The sequence below is a fragment of the Malurus melanocephalus genome, unplaced genomic scaffold, assembly GCF_030028575.1.
Source record: "Malurus melanocephalus ecotype Western Australia unplaced genomic scaffold, MMel_1.1 scaffold_216, whole genome shotgun sequence".
Taxonomy (NCBI): domain Eukaryota; kingdom Metazoa; phylum Chordata; class Aves; order Passeriformes; family Maluridae; genus Malurus; species Malurus melanocephalus.
Window position 1 is genome coordinate 38,353 of NW_026623448.1, and position 16,218 is coordinate 54,570.

The following is a 16,218-nucleotide window of genomic DNA, read 5'->3' on the forward strand; positions in this document are numbered from 1 at the left end:
ACTGGTGGTAAATCCTTACATGATGGTACCTCAGATCTAGTTTTACCTCTGTGTAAAACAGCRAAATTTATCTTTGTGTGAAATCGATTAGGCCAGGAGCTTTTCTGTGCAAGTTTTCCCATCTCAGTGTCTTGTGCAGCCTCTCAGAAGTGCATATAATTTCAAAGGGACWTATATTGAGCTGTTCTTTATAATATCAGCTCTCTGCACATGAAGATTAACAAACTGTCAGGACAGATTTCAGATCATTCTGATGAGTGAGAAGGTGGAAATATGTACGGAAAGAGATGGTTTCTCCACTGTTTTTCACATCATTGAGAAGCTGGGAAAAATCCTAGAGGAATATTTTAAGATTAAATGAATCAGAAATTATTATTGTAGTCTTCAGAACATTTTTTAATTTTGAAGTGTCATGGTTATTGGATTGTCTGGTCAAGGTGGTTTGGTCAGGTTTTTTTAATTCGTTGTACAGGGAGAAAAAGATTTAGTTAAGAAGCAGATCTATGAAGTGCTTATTATTTTGAAATATATTTTTCCTAAAAGTGCCTGGTTACAGTAGCATGTGAACCAAAATGTTTTGGAWCCCCACCCCTCCTGTGTGTGACCTGAAGCAGTCACCAAATCTGAAGCAGYCACCAAATTTTTGGAGCAGCTCTTCCTGTGGTACAGGCAGTCTGTGTCAAGAGGTGTGAACACAGGAAGAAACAGAAAATACAGAAATCACTGACCACAGAGATGTTATAAAGAAAATCCCAAGCCCCTTTGGATGGTCTAAAATGCTAAAAATACATTGAAGTATAAATACTGCCTGGAAGAGAATGAATTAACCCGATTGCTGATAAAAGTGAATTCCATCTAATCTTGTAATTAACATTTGATTTAGTCAGTGCACATGATGAATAAAATGCCAGAACTAAAATGCTTATTCTTTACAGAGTTTGAGCAGATGTGTCTGTGTATTGAGACAATGTTAGAATAGATCTTGGGAGAAATTATGTGAAATTCTTTCCTATTGAAGACAACAACAGAGTTGCCATTGACTGCAGACTTGGGCTTGACTCTGAAGACAGCAACCTGATTCACTAAAGCATTTAAATGCATATAATCAAAGAAAAATCACATCTGATGAATCATGACCCTTTCTGCGAAAATTTGCCTAATGAAACTGTGTGAAATTAACTTTACTCACAAAGCACACCTGTTCTGCTGGGAAGATGGCTATAAATATCTTTGTGCCACCTGCCCCAGCTATGAGAGCTTCTATAAATCATATAATTCTCTCTGACAACTGGTACCACCTTGAGGGCACCTTTTTCTTTCTTTGTGCTCTTTCTGAAAATGTGTATTTTCATAAATACAAATTTGTATGCCAATAAAATTTCCACCTGACTTTTTTCTTCCTCCACTGTTGAATAAAAGTTTAGGTTATTCTTAGTTTTGCCTCCCCAGTGTTATAGTTGCATGTACAGGCAGATTCTGAAGTAGGAAGAGGTTACTTGGAAATGCTGCTCTCCTAAAACACCATCACTTGTGCACTTAGTCCTGTAAAGGACTTGTTCCAGTATGTGCTGAGTCCAGTTGGATAAAAACTAAAGGAAAAAAAACTAAAGGAAAACCAAGAGTTATCAGGGCTCTTCTTCTGTATTTGTGTGAGTTTCCCTAATTCTCTCTTCTGCTCCTTCTCTGTGACAAATCACCCTTTACTCTGTCAGAGGTTCTTAGGGCTCTACTTTTAAATTGAAAGTTTTGCTGTAGGTTTAGAGTTTCCAGTCTTCTGCTTGCCTCAGCTTACCTCTGGTGTGAGACTGAGCTGGGCAAACCTGGTACCTGGTGCATCAGGGAAGGGACAGAACTGCCACKCCTGCCCTCCAAGCAGAGTGTAAATCAACAGTGTTATGCTGCTGAGAGAAGGGTAAATACCTTATCAGGCTGTGTAAACAGTGAAGACTACAAAAAAATGCGTGAAGTGATCCTATGTAAAAATACAATGATTTTCCTTCAAGAARGATATAGATTTATTTTTTGATGGCCAAGGAAGAACAACCCAGAATATGGTGATTGAGAGGATTGCAGATCATATAATCTTTAGAAGAAAATCATGGGGAGACAGGTTTCAGTTATGGGAAAGGCTGTTGCAAAGAAGAAAAAAAAATATTTGAATAACACAGTAAAATTTTTTATTGCAATACATCTGTTACCTTGTTTTTATTTAATAATAATAAGGTTGTTTTTTTATTTTCCGTGTATTTAAAATTCATGTTTCTACCAGCAATTAAAACCTGAGGAATAAGATTTTAAAATTTATTTCATTCACCCATAGTTAATGTGCAATGACTTTATACTGATCTCATTTTTTATTTTAGAATAGTGGAAAATGCTCGTTTTCTTTTTCTTTTTGTCATAGTGTGTTTTTATTTTATTTTGTGTATTTCCTGATACATTTGCTGTATTGACACAAATCCAGTGGTAGAAAATGGTTGCTTAGGGGACAATGTAAAGCAACTGTCTACCTCTGTGCAAAAGGAGAATTCCTTAAGTGCTAAGTCATTAGTTAAGCATAATTTTATTTAATAGCTTTTCATGTGGAAGGAGTAAATGAGGCATTTAAACCAAAAGTAACAGTGATTCCTCTGCMCTGCTTTTCTTACCACAGACTCAGAAGTCTGGGTTGGACTTCAAACCCTGTATTAATCCTTCATAGACTGAGTTCAAAACTCCCTTTGAAAATTTGAAAGTGAAGRACCCACAAATTTCAGAATGACTAATATCTTGCTTAAGGGAGGAATTCGTTAATGAGGTAGAAAAAGACTGTGTGCTGTCTCCCAGGTAGTGTGCCCATTAATTCATTTGCAGATGGTGATCTATGGAGAAGATTTCTTTAGGTTTAACTGGCAACCTCAGCTTAGACCAATTTGCTCACTCTGACCTTTGCTCCCCAGGGAGTTGGGTCTGGAGGACACTGTTGCCGTCCTGGGTGTGACATGAGGTTTTTTGTACCAAGGCTGAGGCAGGTAGAGCGCTAAGACTGGAAAGTTTATTCCATACAGAAAGCCCACACTGCGTTCTGTGGGCAGAAGGTGCAGTTCAATGTTATTTATTGGTACTAAAAGACAGTGAAATGCTCCCCTCTCCCTGACTTTCCTTCGTGTCTGGGACATGTAAAGTGGCACTGTGAAGCAAATGTTATTACCTTTCCTATTATAATCAAGTTTTGRGCAGTGGTGCTTTTCAGGAGCTCCAGTATTCACTTGTAAAATCCACAATASCTGCTGCTTCTTGGTCTCGAGTGTTTGTCTTGCAGCAGCTCTTCCAAACTGTTACCTTGACTTAGAGACTGTCACTTGTGTTTGCTTTCTGCAGCCAAACCTCTAATGTTCACGACGTGCTCAGCTGAACTTGGAACCTGCTCTCTCCCTCGGTTACACATCAAAGGGAATCTTTTTCAAAGGTTTTTACCTGGTTCAGTGGCATGAAGGCACCTCTGTTGAAACACCTGCCCTGGAGGAGAACTGAGGTGACMCCTGAGTGAGGGAGCAGAGCTGACAGCTCCTCCTGCTTTCCTGCTGRGTCTGAGGGCCCTGCTAAAGATCCTGAGCTTGCCCAGTTTGTGATGCTGCTGCTACATCTTCCCAAGTTTAAAAACTTGATCAGCAACTCTCTCAAGATAAAGCACATAATGCAGAAAAGCACACAAAATACAGGTAGAAATGGAAAAGGAGCTCAGAAGGGACAGACTGATGGTGCATTTTTATTCTTTCTTGTATAAACAGAGAGAAAGAAGGCACAGTAATGTTTCAGAACCATTACTGAAGCTCCCTTATATCACTCAGCCACAAAATGGCCCTCAAAACTTTCAGAGGGGGTATGTGTAATATAAAGAATTGTGCTGTGGCTGTGTGCTACATTTACACTTGCCCATGGTTTCCAATGGACTGGAGCTAGGAACATGTCCCTATATGCCATCAGTTATACTGCATAGAACCACAGGATCAGGACAGAGGGTTCCTTTAAATTTTAGTTCAGAGCTGGATTTGAAGATGCGTTTGAAGCCCTATAAGTTAATATGACAATAGAGTACTTTTGCAACTGAGAATGCTGTCTCTAAGATAGAAATGTAAAATTTTCCTTGTTTCCGGTGAGGCTAAAATGCTTGAAAATAAAGTGAGATGCACTAGGCTGCTGAAACTTTAAAACAGTGTATTGATTGGCAGAATCCCCCTGAAACACACTTGTATGGTCCATCACAACTTGGAGGAAACCACTGAAGAGTTTGCAGTAGAAAGAATCTCTTTTCTGTGTCCCATCTTACTGCCTTACCCCTGAGGTAGGAAGGTCTTTCCCCCCTTTTGGTGGGCTGCTCAAGGAAAATATCATTGTAAATTTGCTACTTCATCTGTTCATGATGCTTTTAGTAAGCAAGAGAGAGGGCCATTAATAAATCTCCAGTATTCTTAATGTGATGGATTTGTCTACTTCTTAGAAGTAATTATTTGCCTTAATTCCCTCTCCAGTTTGGTCTTTCTACTGTTCATTTTTCTTCAGCTTATCCCAAAACAGCTTGGAAATGTATGTTTCAGTGTTTGGTTATCCTACTGCACTGACTTGAGAGCATAGAAATTACCACCATTGCAACTGCCTAAACAGTCCTTTTCTWTCTTTAATTCCTCTGTCAGTGATGATACACGAAAAGTCATGAGGAGGGCTTATAACAAAACAGAAATGGTTAGAAAAATGAGAAAGTGTTTTTAGGTATTGTATTTTAAATCTTTTTCTATTACCTCAATAGAATCTGGACTCTAATTCTCCAGAAGCTGAAGGAAACCTTTGTTTTGATCTTGCTGAGCTGTTGGTTGGCATCTTGACTTTAAGGAACTTCCTTTGCCTTCTGCTGTACTCTGTTTATAGCTGGTTAGCTAAATCTGTCTGAAGAAACCTACAAATTTGCAATATTTTGGTAACTCATTTTAGATCTCACAATGCTATCACCATTAGAAAGTTTCATGTCCTGAATTTAGAATATAATGCAAGAACTTCAGTTGTAATTTTCTTTTTTTTTTAAATATTGCTTCTTCTTGAGGTTACTCAAAGGAGAGTCCATATAGGAACAGATTAAAAAAAACCCAAATCATTAAACAAGTGAAACAAAAAAAAAGAAAAAAGATCCTGAAGTCAATCTTCCATCCTTTGCTGAAGCAGACTCAGGAAAGTGAATGTTTATACTTCATTCTGGAAAAAGATGGAGATTGCCTGGCCGTGAATATAGTTCTGTGCATGTTCTCTAGRCTATTTCTTTTCATGATGTATTGACAACCAACCTTTTTCAGCTTGGAACCATTTCTGCTTCTCTGCAGTGACAAATACATTTGTGTAAAGCACTTTAGTTTGGGTGAAGTCATCTCTTGGTGCTAAAATATGCCCACAAACTTTGAGAAGAGGAAATTGCATGTGTTTTATATGTACAATGCAAGCACCAGTTTTTTAACTTTCTCACATCTCTCCTTTGTTATCTCTGTCATCTTTGTCACAGAACTTGCCCGACTTTCTCTTGACAAAATTGGGATTTTATGTTGATCAAAACATTGTCATAAAAATTTTCCAGGTTCCTACAGCTAAAGGCTTTTTGGCTTCAAGRCAATATTAGTAAAACTTTGAAAGTTTATCTAAGTCATTGGTTTGTAGGTAAAGGTGATCTTCTATACCTCTGAGATTCAATTTGAATTTCATAAAAATACATATTACTTAATTATATTTATTTGCTTAGATTATAAATAATTAAGGAGTGCCTGTCCAAGTCTCCTGGTGCCTCAACACATCAATAACAATTGCATCCCCACAGTGCTGAATTAATTATTCTAACAGGAACTCAGCTAGACTACCTCGAGTGGAGACTTTTCAATTTCATCATTATTTTGTGAAACAAATCCATCGCTTTCTCCATAAATCTTATCAAACAGTACCTTCTGTGCACTGCTGCTTGTTTCCTGTTCTCCTCTGAAGCTGAGAAGACACRCAGGTCACTCCTTATGCTATGTTYTGTTTTGCTCTGAGCTGTCTAGGATTTTGGGAATGATTTTCTCAGAAAGCTCCCATTTCTCTGAAAACACATCTATTKAAAGATAAATTTTAATGTTTTCCTTAGTTTTGAAATTTAGTAGTTGATACTGTATTTGAAGTTTTGGATGAAAATCCTTTACTTAGTGTTTGAAAAAAAGTATATTTKTGTTTACAATCTTATTTTTGAATGTAAGCAAATTAAAGAAAAAACAAAAATGAAATATTTAAATTATTAGATGACAGTTATTTGATAGAGTTTTTACTTGAAAAATACTTCCAAGATCATCTTTTTTCCTCTGAATCAAGACAAAGCAGTGAAAAAGAAGCTTCATTGTCTTATTTTCATCTGTTGTTTGTTTCATTATGAAAAGCCATTAAGGAATGTTATCAGAGTTCTCTCTGTGTGTGTGTATAACCTTGCTGATTAATGGTAATGCAGTGATAGGTAACTCTGAGAATATGTAACATTGCCCAGAGGGTTTATGGGAATTATTAAATTTGTTGTTCCATTCACCCCCTTGTGTTTTGTGCTGTGTTTGTATGCAGCACCTGCCAGAGAAACAAGGAGGGGTTTTAGGTTATTTTTCTATGGTTTTGTTTATATTTCAGGCCAGATTATTACAGTAGTCAKTAGTTTTGCTCTGTGGTTGAATTCTGTGCTAGTGATGACATCCTTTCTGCATTTCACTTCTTCCAACTACCGAAAAAAACCCAGACAAACCAACCACCCAAGCAAACCCCAAACAAAAAAAAACCCTCAGGAAGCCAAAGCACAAAGGGGTTTTGCATGAYTGGGAACAACTTCTTATGCTCATCCCTCAAACCTCCACATTGCCAGTGCTRTTATGTGCCTGTACACATAATTCAGTATCTGTTGCTGGTGTTCTGCTCCCATCCCAAACTGAGCTTTGCAGGTTTTAAGCATCTCTTTCAGTGAAAAACAAGAAAAATTTCAGCTGCTCTGTGCTGACATGTGAATGCATAAAACTCTTTTGCTTTTCTCCTTTTTGTTTAAACAACAATACTTAAATAATAATATTCCTGTCAGGGGTATTCCTGTCCTGCAAGGGTATTTCACATTGTGTAAAATATAATTCACCAACATTTTCTAAAATTAGCCTTTCTGAAAGCTTATCTAATTCTCATATTTTATTTTTAATTTCCTTCTTTAGGCTAAAATCTAGTGCATGTATACCCAAGACTAATGTACCTGAAGTTTTCTTTTTTAATTCATATGCATTCACAAATCAAAGTAATATCACACATTCCCAAAAAAATTAATCTTATGTCTCCCCTATTTTCTTCTTTTTTTGTTGTAACATGCAAGAAATATTTCTTTAGAAAGAAGCTAAACAAAAAGTAGCATACTAAATGTGTGAARATTAAATACCAAGAATTCAATAATATTAATCATATAATAAATTGTATCCTCATAATATCTGCAGTTGGTTTTGAACAAAATGAATCCTACAGCATAATTCTTATGGAAGCCTTTAATTATGGATGTGCTTTCTGTACTTCAAAACTGAACAATTCTATGACTGTAAGGGGAAAAATTAAGCTGAAGCTTTTATGAATCTTGAAARTTCAGGATGAAAATAAAAATTGAAATGGTATCTTAAAGAGAGAATGCAAACTCTAGGTTATCATCTCTTACAGGGCTGCTGAACTCCTCCCACCATCAAAGTACACCAAGAATTTCTGAAACTTTGACAATTATAGGCTCTATACAATCATTAATGTCATATGAATAAATAAAGCCTAATTAATTCAACACTAATGAGATGACGTAGGTTCAGACAGTGTTCATCACTGAGGGCTGTRTTCCCTCACAGTTCTGTCAGAGTAATTCTTCATTGTTTTACAAATTACTTTTTAAACTCTGTAATGGTCTTAGTAGAGTATTTCAGGGTTTAGTGAAATCATTAAAAAGTAGTATATAATCAATAATATAGACTTGATAAGTTGTTTAGGTTTTTTTTGGGTTTTTTTTTCCCCTCTGGTAATTAGTATTTTAGCATATGTTAAAGACAACTTCATTGGCGAATAGGAATAGAATTTGTATGTGAATTTGGTGCATTTGGAATTAGCCAAAATAACAGGATAGAAAAGGGATTAAGRAGATCTCTGTTAGAAAGGCAAGTGCATATTTATGGAAGGAAGGCTAAATTGAGCCTTGCTAACATCCAGGACGATGTTTAAATAATCCTGAAATACTTAAATCACTTCAAAGCATTTTTTATCTTTTATTAAGTTCTTTTTCAAGAACCTCCAGAGTTCCCCTTGGTTTTTTCCTTTGCTTCTACCATAATGCACATCATGTATCAGCTTCTCTATGAAGTTTTTGAATTTTTTACCATATATTCTCTGTTTCCTGACAGCTCMTCTCTGCCATTTTTTGTGGAAAGAAAATATCTGGAGATCAGATTATCAAGTGTGCTCCACATCTAAACTTAAAAGAGACAAAGTTGAGGAGAAATGTCCACATATAGATAGAAAATGAGGTTTGAAGACATTTAGAAGACCACTTATTTTGGCAAATATGGAAAAAATTATCTCTTGCTCTCCCTGCATTTTTTGTATTCCCTTGGTGATGTGTTAGTGCACATTGCAAGCAGACACAGATAACTCTCCTGCCACCAGAGCAAAACTCTCTCTCAGGTTCTCRGGTGCCAGTCAAGCATGATTCCACCAGCAGGGTGTAGGTTTTACCATGAACATGCTACTGCATTCTATATATTCTGGGGTGGGATCCTTACTGCAGCATATCTGTGGTAGGAATTGGATTAAACTGTAATAAAAGTAAATACTGTTCTTCAAATTATCTGTTTTTCAGTTCTGGGCTGAACCCTGGCAACTGAAGATGCAGTTTTAAGTTTTTTGAGCATTTTCAGGTGCAGTTAAATGAATAATAACCAGATATATTGATTGGAAATACCAGTTATCCATCTTTGTAAGTGTTTTATGTTTTTAAACTRTTAGAGTTACAGGGAAGGCACTACACTGATTATATTTTTCTACAGCTTGTGCTCATAAGGGACAAAACTCACATTTTGTGAGTTCTCCTTGTGCTCTAAACTGTTGGTTTATTTTTCCTGTTCTGAAATCAGTAGTTATGATTGTACAAATTAACCTCTTGTAAAAGTTGCATCAGTCATTTATGGTTCAGGGCTGAGCTTGCTCAGAATAAGTACTTTTGAATCAAATAACCTTCCAAAAAGGAAAACCAGCTGTTCAACCCAGACTGAACCTACTCCATARGAAGGTATGAAATAAAAATTATTAATATACTTAAGTAATGGTGTATTCCTCAGGTAAATTAATTAAAAGATGTCTGTGAGAACTAGACTGAGCTCTGAGAAGGTATGGAAAGAGAAAAAATATAGCTCGAAAAGTTCATTTTGGAGGAGACATTAATAAAAACCGGATGACATGCAGCAAAGGAAATTAGCTGCTAGTGCACAGGGGYATGAATAATGCTGGAGGATGTATCATATAACTTAATCAAATAGGCTGTAACAGGGAGATGCAACTGTGGTTTCCTTAATGACCAACGGGTGATGTAATCAAATGCTTAAATGCACATTGTCAGGTTCTGATGAGTTTCTATCAAAGCAAGGTTGGGGTATCACTTACCCAGTGGYTGAGGCTGATAACACATCCTCTCTCAAGCAAGCAGAAGGAGTGAGGAGCAGACAGCTTTCTATAACGTTGTTGTGACAGGAAATAGGCTTCCTTTATCATTTCCTAATGTAAATATCGCATTCCCTGAAGTTATATGAACTCSTGCTGCCTTTGGTAGGGCACAGAGGTGTTCATCGTGCCATGGTTTGGAGACAGAGTCAAGGCTGCTGCAGCTGGAGSCCAGCAGAGCTGCAAGAAGCTTTCAGGTGTTTTTGGCCTCTGCCTGCAGCTGCAGGCTCTGGCAGTGCAGTTCCATCCATGCTGGAAGTTCATGGATTCAGTAATTTAGGGCAGCATGGGAATGAGTGAACACACACTCACGAGTGAGTGARGGACAGTTCTCCTTCAGTGGCGTGCACTAAATAGCACTGCTAATTTTGCCCTTGTAGAATTCCAATTTCTGTTTCTCTCAGTACTCTGCACTTTCGTGGAGTGTGTTTTCATTGGAGCCAACCCAAATGTTAAGGCTAATAGAGTGGTGACCTTTGCAGCAGCAGGTTCAGATCCCAGCTGAGTGAGCTGTGCTCACCCCACTGGTTCTATGGGGGCTGGATGAACCTGCCCAGGCTGACTCAAAAAGCAGGAGAATCTTTCCTGTGCTCAAAATGCTCTTTGGTCCCTGCTGCCTTCATTACACAGTGTAGATAGAAGACTTTTCACCAAATCAGAGCGCTTTAGCAGCAGTTTCATAGCAGGGATATAAGCTGTGAATATAAGAACCAAACAGAGTCAAAATTAAGACTGAGCTCACTGATAATCCTGGGCTTTGCATTTTAATGCATATTGCTAGTTGAGTGCTAGATTGTGTTTTTATGACAGAGCAGATTAGGAAATAATTTGCATGTGAATCTCTCCAAGTCTGTGCAGTTTCCCTGGTAACAAATGTGGAACCAAGTTCCAAAATCAGCTTGTTGCTATTAGAGTGTGTGTGTATGTGGGGAGGGAGGTGTTCTTATAAAAAAAAGTTTTTTATTAAAGAAAAAAATGGAACTGCAAACTTTAGCAAGATTCTTGATTTATATAAAACAGGGGATTGAGGAAATGAAGTGCTTCTTCACTCAGCAGCACTTCACTTGGAGAAAACCTAATTTCTCCTCAAACACCAGGGTATTTTACAGTCAGAGTTTTCCTTTCCAGCTATTGAAGATAAAACTTGTTATGGCKTATTATTTTGAGGGAAGCTGCTAAGAACTGGTATTTCCATCAGTCTTTCAAGCTTCTTCAGAAGCTGTCTATGAAGGTTTGGAGCATCACCCACCAGGGTTTCCCAGCTCTGCTCTGTTCCTCCTGCAGCAGGGATGCTCTCCTTGTTCCAGTTCAGCTCCAGGGAGGGTTCWTGGGTTGTTCTATAACAATTGGGTACTTTGGACCAGGAACAGCTTGTCTGTCACATCTGGCTTTTTAATTTAGGGAGAGGTTTGAGTTGAAGTTTTAGCCTGATTATTGTTTTATGCAGCAGCAGGAGAACTGAAAATGTTGGGGAAGGGGGAGAGTGACAACTGTTGTGTTTGTTGGAAGAAAGGTGAAATCATCCTAGTAGTGACTGGAGCAAAAAAAATCAGGGATTTTATTTGACTGGTCTATTGAGGGAGATTATTTATCCTCTAACTTTGYATCCTGAAGCCATGAGATGAAAAGAAAATTCAAACACCCCCTCTTCCCTCCCAGCAAAAAACCCTACAGACCAAAAAAAATTCCACCAAAAAAAACCCACCCAAAAATCAAAACAAACAAATCAAAACAACAACAACAACAAAAAAGAACAACAACAAAAAAAAAAAAAWACCAAAAAAACCCAAAAAACCCACAAACCTAAATAAATCCCAAACGTGCAACCCAGGCAACTTTCCAAGTTTAGGCCAATTTCTATGGCTTTATTGAAGCAGACAGTTTTGGCATAAAATATTTTGCTATTAAAGCATCCCAGTGCTCTCTGAACACTGAGTATGTGATGTTTTCCATGAATTGTTTCCTGAAACTTAATTGGAATGGTTTTGATGCTCAGTTTTTCAGTGACTTTTCAGTAAGAGATCTCATGAAAAATCTGCCTAGATAACTTCAGAAATATAGCTGAAGGTATGTAAGCAGCTAGGTAAAAAGCATTTTACTTCCTTCCTCATCTCTGCTTTCTTTGTTTGCTAGTTCACTCTTTAACGATTTCCAGTTTGCAGGTTACTCTAACTAGACTTAAATTTTCAACATGAAGTAAATTGAAACTTCAGATGCCCTAAAATTTATGCATGCAGGAAATTCTAAATAAATAAAAGGAGTTTCCCTCTTGGCAGGAAAGAATATCTCTTCCTCAGAAGTATATTTTTTGAAAATATTAATAAAATAGGTTCTGCAATAAATAAAAGTAATTACTGTTCAGCTTCTCTCTTAGAGGCAAGCTAAGCTRCTTCTGCTGCTGAATAGAGTTTGGCTTCATTTTATCAGACTAAAGTGATTTTTAATGTTATGCTGGGTTTTATTCCTTTAATGAGCCATTCAATAATCAGGAATAAAAAGAGAATTTTATTTGAATACAGCGGACCTGAGTTACTGAAAATTCTTCAGCATGAACAAGCYTAATCTTCTTTTTAATGTTGTATCATTGAAAGCTGTGGCACAATTAAAAAGGGCCTTATTGGGTATCAGGTTGTGTGGCAGAAATTCCCAAGTGCTGCAGGAGATGGTTTGTGGGCTCAGAAATTGAACTTCAAGTCAAGCACACCTTTATTGAAAACTCGTTTTCTTTCTTTCTTTCCCAAATTTACAAGTTTGTGGATGTGCTAGATGGCTGACATGGCAACATTAGAGAAGTGATTCTTTGTCTTTTTTTGGGAGGAGGGACATGATGCAAATGACAAGAGTTTGCATCATTTTGAAGGGCACAGTGAAATTTTCCTGTCTCTAGATTGTAATTACATTTCCAGTTCCCTGCCAGCATATGCTGATTGCCTTTTGCAGCTTCCTTGGGGCCTTGTCAATCCATTGATTAAAGAAACATTCTTTAAGTGGATTAGCACTGCATTTGAATATCTGATACCATTTGATTAGGGCTGAATGCTGATATGACCCTCAGTAAACAGCTWTTTCTAACTCTTCTGATTTTTGTTATGATGGAACTTGTGACATCAAGTATTTGTCTTGAGTTCTGGGCTTTCAAGTGGTTGCCCAAGAAATTCAGTTGACACTAATGAGTGAGAACTTCTGACTAGTGTGGCCACAGAAAAAAATCTGAGAGTGTTTCCAGTGCACGTAAGAGACGCAGGTCCAGAAGCTAAAAGGTGATGAAAGCTGATGATGGTGTTTAAAATAACACAGAAATAGTAAATTTTATGCTAGTTGCTCCTCCATCTTGCTGGATTTGATCCAACAAAGTTCCTATACTTCCTGGTATTTTTGACAACATGTGTAGCCATCCAGTTTATTTTTCATGTCCTTGTATTTGAGGCAATTCCACCAGGATTACTTCACCTCTCAGGCTGAAAGAAAGAACCAGATTTACTCAAAGGTGTCCAGTAACCTCTCATCCCCCATCAAGGGCAGGGGGATAATGCCTGTTCTTTAGAGGTTTTGCTGAATMGTGACTAAAGTTCTTAGGATCAAATTCATGCAGAGAAACATTAAGTGGAAATCGTATTTGCAGGCACTGAGTAATACATCCTCCTGAGAGTGACCTTTGGTAACTTCAGACACTTTTCAGTAAAACTGCTCTGTGACTKCTGAGTATACTGTTTGCAATGGGAAAAAAGCAAAATTTAGTGATAGCATAGTAAAATAATAGCTACATGTATGGTAAATATAATTTGGCTTCTCTTATATTCCTGTTTAGAAAAAAAACGTGTCTGCTGAATTAATAGAATTTCAAGGATGTTTTTGCTATTGCTGCAAAAGGGTGTATCTGTATTCTTTTTAAAACTCCCTATGATCTTTCTAAGATTATTTTAAAATTTGCTTTAATTATTCCRGTGAATACTTATTAGTCAATTATTGTTAGTATTTGTAACAGTTAGGGGAAATATTCATTAGCTTAACTGTTCTCAAGTGTGTTTATAATTAAAATAGACTATCAATTTATGCCTATTTTGAAGAAAATTGTGAAAGCTCTTTTTCCCAAGTTTCTTAAAAATGCACTCTTTTTTAACTCATTTTTTTGCAGTAACTCAACTTTTTAATTAAAAACTCTCCACAGGTGATAGAGGAGAAAGTTTTTTAGATTAAAGAAGATGTCTTGAACATGTAGGATCAAAGGGACAATTTCCCTGTAGCATATGCTGCAACATTGTGAGAATTTTTTTTTCAAGAACTGCTTTCCATAAACAAATAAATATGTACATGCACATGAATAAAAGGTGGCAGTGACTTATGGTGTATTATATAAATTTGAGATTATTCACAATCATTCCTACCCATAGTCAAAACACCTTTATTCATTACATTTATAACCTGAACCTCAGCTGATGGGGACTCTGGCTTTTGAATATGACTGAGCATGTAACAGAAATGCAGGCTGAAAATTCCCAAAATAATGTGCCAAGCTTTTCTGAATTAATTCTGTCTTTCATTGACTTACACATATTTTAGGGAAAGCATTACTAAGGTACAGCAAAGGACAAAGCSATTAAATGTGCATAAAATTTGTAGGAAGATATGGGCAAGGAGTGTTTACTAAAGGGATTTGAATTTGTTGAGCTGAAATGCATTTGAAGTTCATGAGGAAATAACAGCTAAATATCACAATAACAAGGCTTTTAGAGCAGAGAGAAGAATTTTTATGAAAAAGTGTATAATGTGTTAATATTTGTATACTTGGTCCTTAGCAAAATAATGCTGCAGGCATCTATTCCCTGGAATAGCCTGGATAGGGGATGTCTTCTAATCACTCATCTGGATCTTTCTTGTCCAGACTGAAACTCAGGATTTGCTGTAGTGTAAGAAGCAGATAACTTTTTTCTCCTCTACAGAGGACTCTTTTGGGACTTGAAAACACCTACAATACCTACAGTGTTAAAAATAACTCTTAGTGTCTTAGTGTCATTGCTGGTGGGTTTGGCTTTTGATTTTTCTTTTTTTTTTTTTGGTGGTTTTTTTTTTTTTTTTTTTTTTTTTTTTTTTTTTTTAGCTTATTTTTTTTTTTTTGACCTCTACATTTTCTTACTTCTTTTCACTGCCCCTTTTGGTGTACTCATCTATTTTTTTTATTTTTTTTTACATACATTACCTCAAACTTCACAGGACGTTTCAGCTGAGACAATAGAAACACTCAATAAGTGAGAAGTGTTAAATGTGAGATGCAAATACATGATACTAAGAATTGCTCTAGATGTGCATGCAAAAWCACCTGTCAGAGCAACCCATATTTTTAGATAATTTCTATATATAAAGGCTAGATTATCAGCTAATTTTAAAAAATAAAAATTGCATGCACRGATAAATGATTCACATTTATCAGAGTAAGGGAAGGTTTTACTACAAAATTTGTTTGCATTTTGGAAAAGCTTTTTGTCAATAAAACTAGAGAGTCAAAACTCATATTTGACTTTACTTATTTATCATTTGATTAAAAAGCAGTTCCTCTTCATAACAGCATAAGATTTCAGATGAAAAAATATRTACTTGGAAAAATGTTTGTTTTACCAAAATCATATACATTTCTTAGTAAAAGTACAAAATCTGAATAGTTACTGAGTTAAAAATCCCCTCTTTGTCTAYAACAACTCCTCCAGGGCACAGCAATCTTCTGTGCACAAACAAAATGCTAAAAATGAATGAGCAGTGTCAGAAAGTTAATATAATGCAGGAATGGCAAACCTTTAATTGCAAATGAATTTTTTTATGTCTTTGTCACTGGGAGAAATCATTTCCATTGTTCTTGYTGGCTCCCATTGCAAACTGGGGTGTTGTGTTTGTGGTAATTTCACTATTGAAATTCAAAGTGCTTTCAAAAAACCTAAAATGATGACACTGTAGGAAACATTTTGACTCCCAACTGGTAATCAGTCAAGAGCCTCTTAAATAGAATCCAAATAGATTCCTAAAGGGTAAATTTTCCTGAAGCAGACATAGAAAATTGCAGGTGCAAAGCATTATTGGAAGTATGAAAAAAAAAAAATGTCATGTCCTTTTCTTTTTCTTCTGTATTTGTTGAGGAYGATGTTCTAGGAAATGTTTCTGTTAAGGATGTGGTGTAAATTGTCTTTGCTGTCATAGCTTTCATCAATAGTGTTTGCTGGCCACATTTTTTGTGAATTTATTCTGATAGTGTGGCCACAAGAAATGCAAACTCAAAACCTCTGCAGTGATTTTTGTGGAACATTTTCTTATTTTGTGACTGTGTTCCAAAACCTGAAAAATAATTGATGACTATCATTACAAAATMGGCTTTAATAATGAAAGTAAGAACATTAGGGCCCTGATACCATCCTTTGGTTTAGTTCTGTATGCTRATTAAATTATCTCCTCATCTGTGGGCATCTGCAAGTGTGGATAACAGGA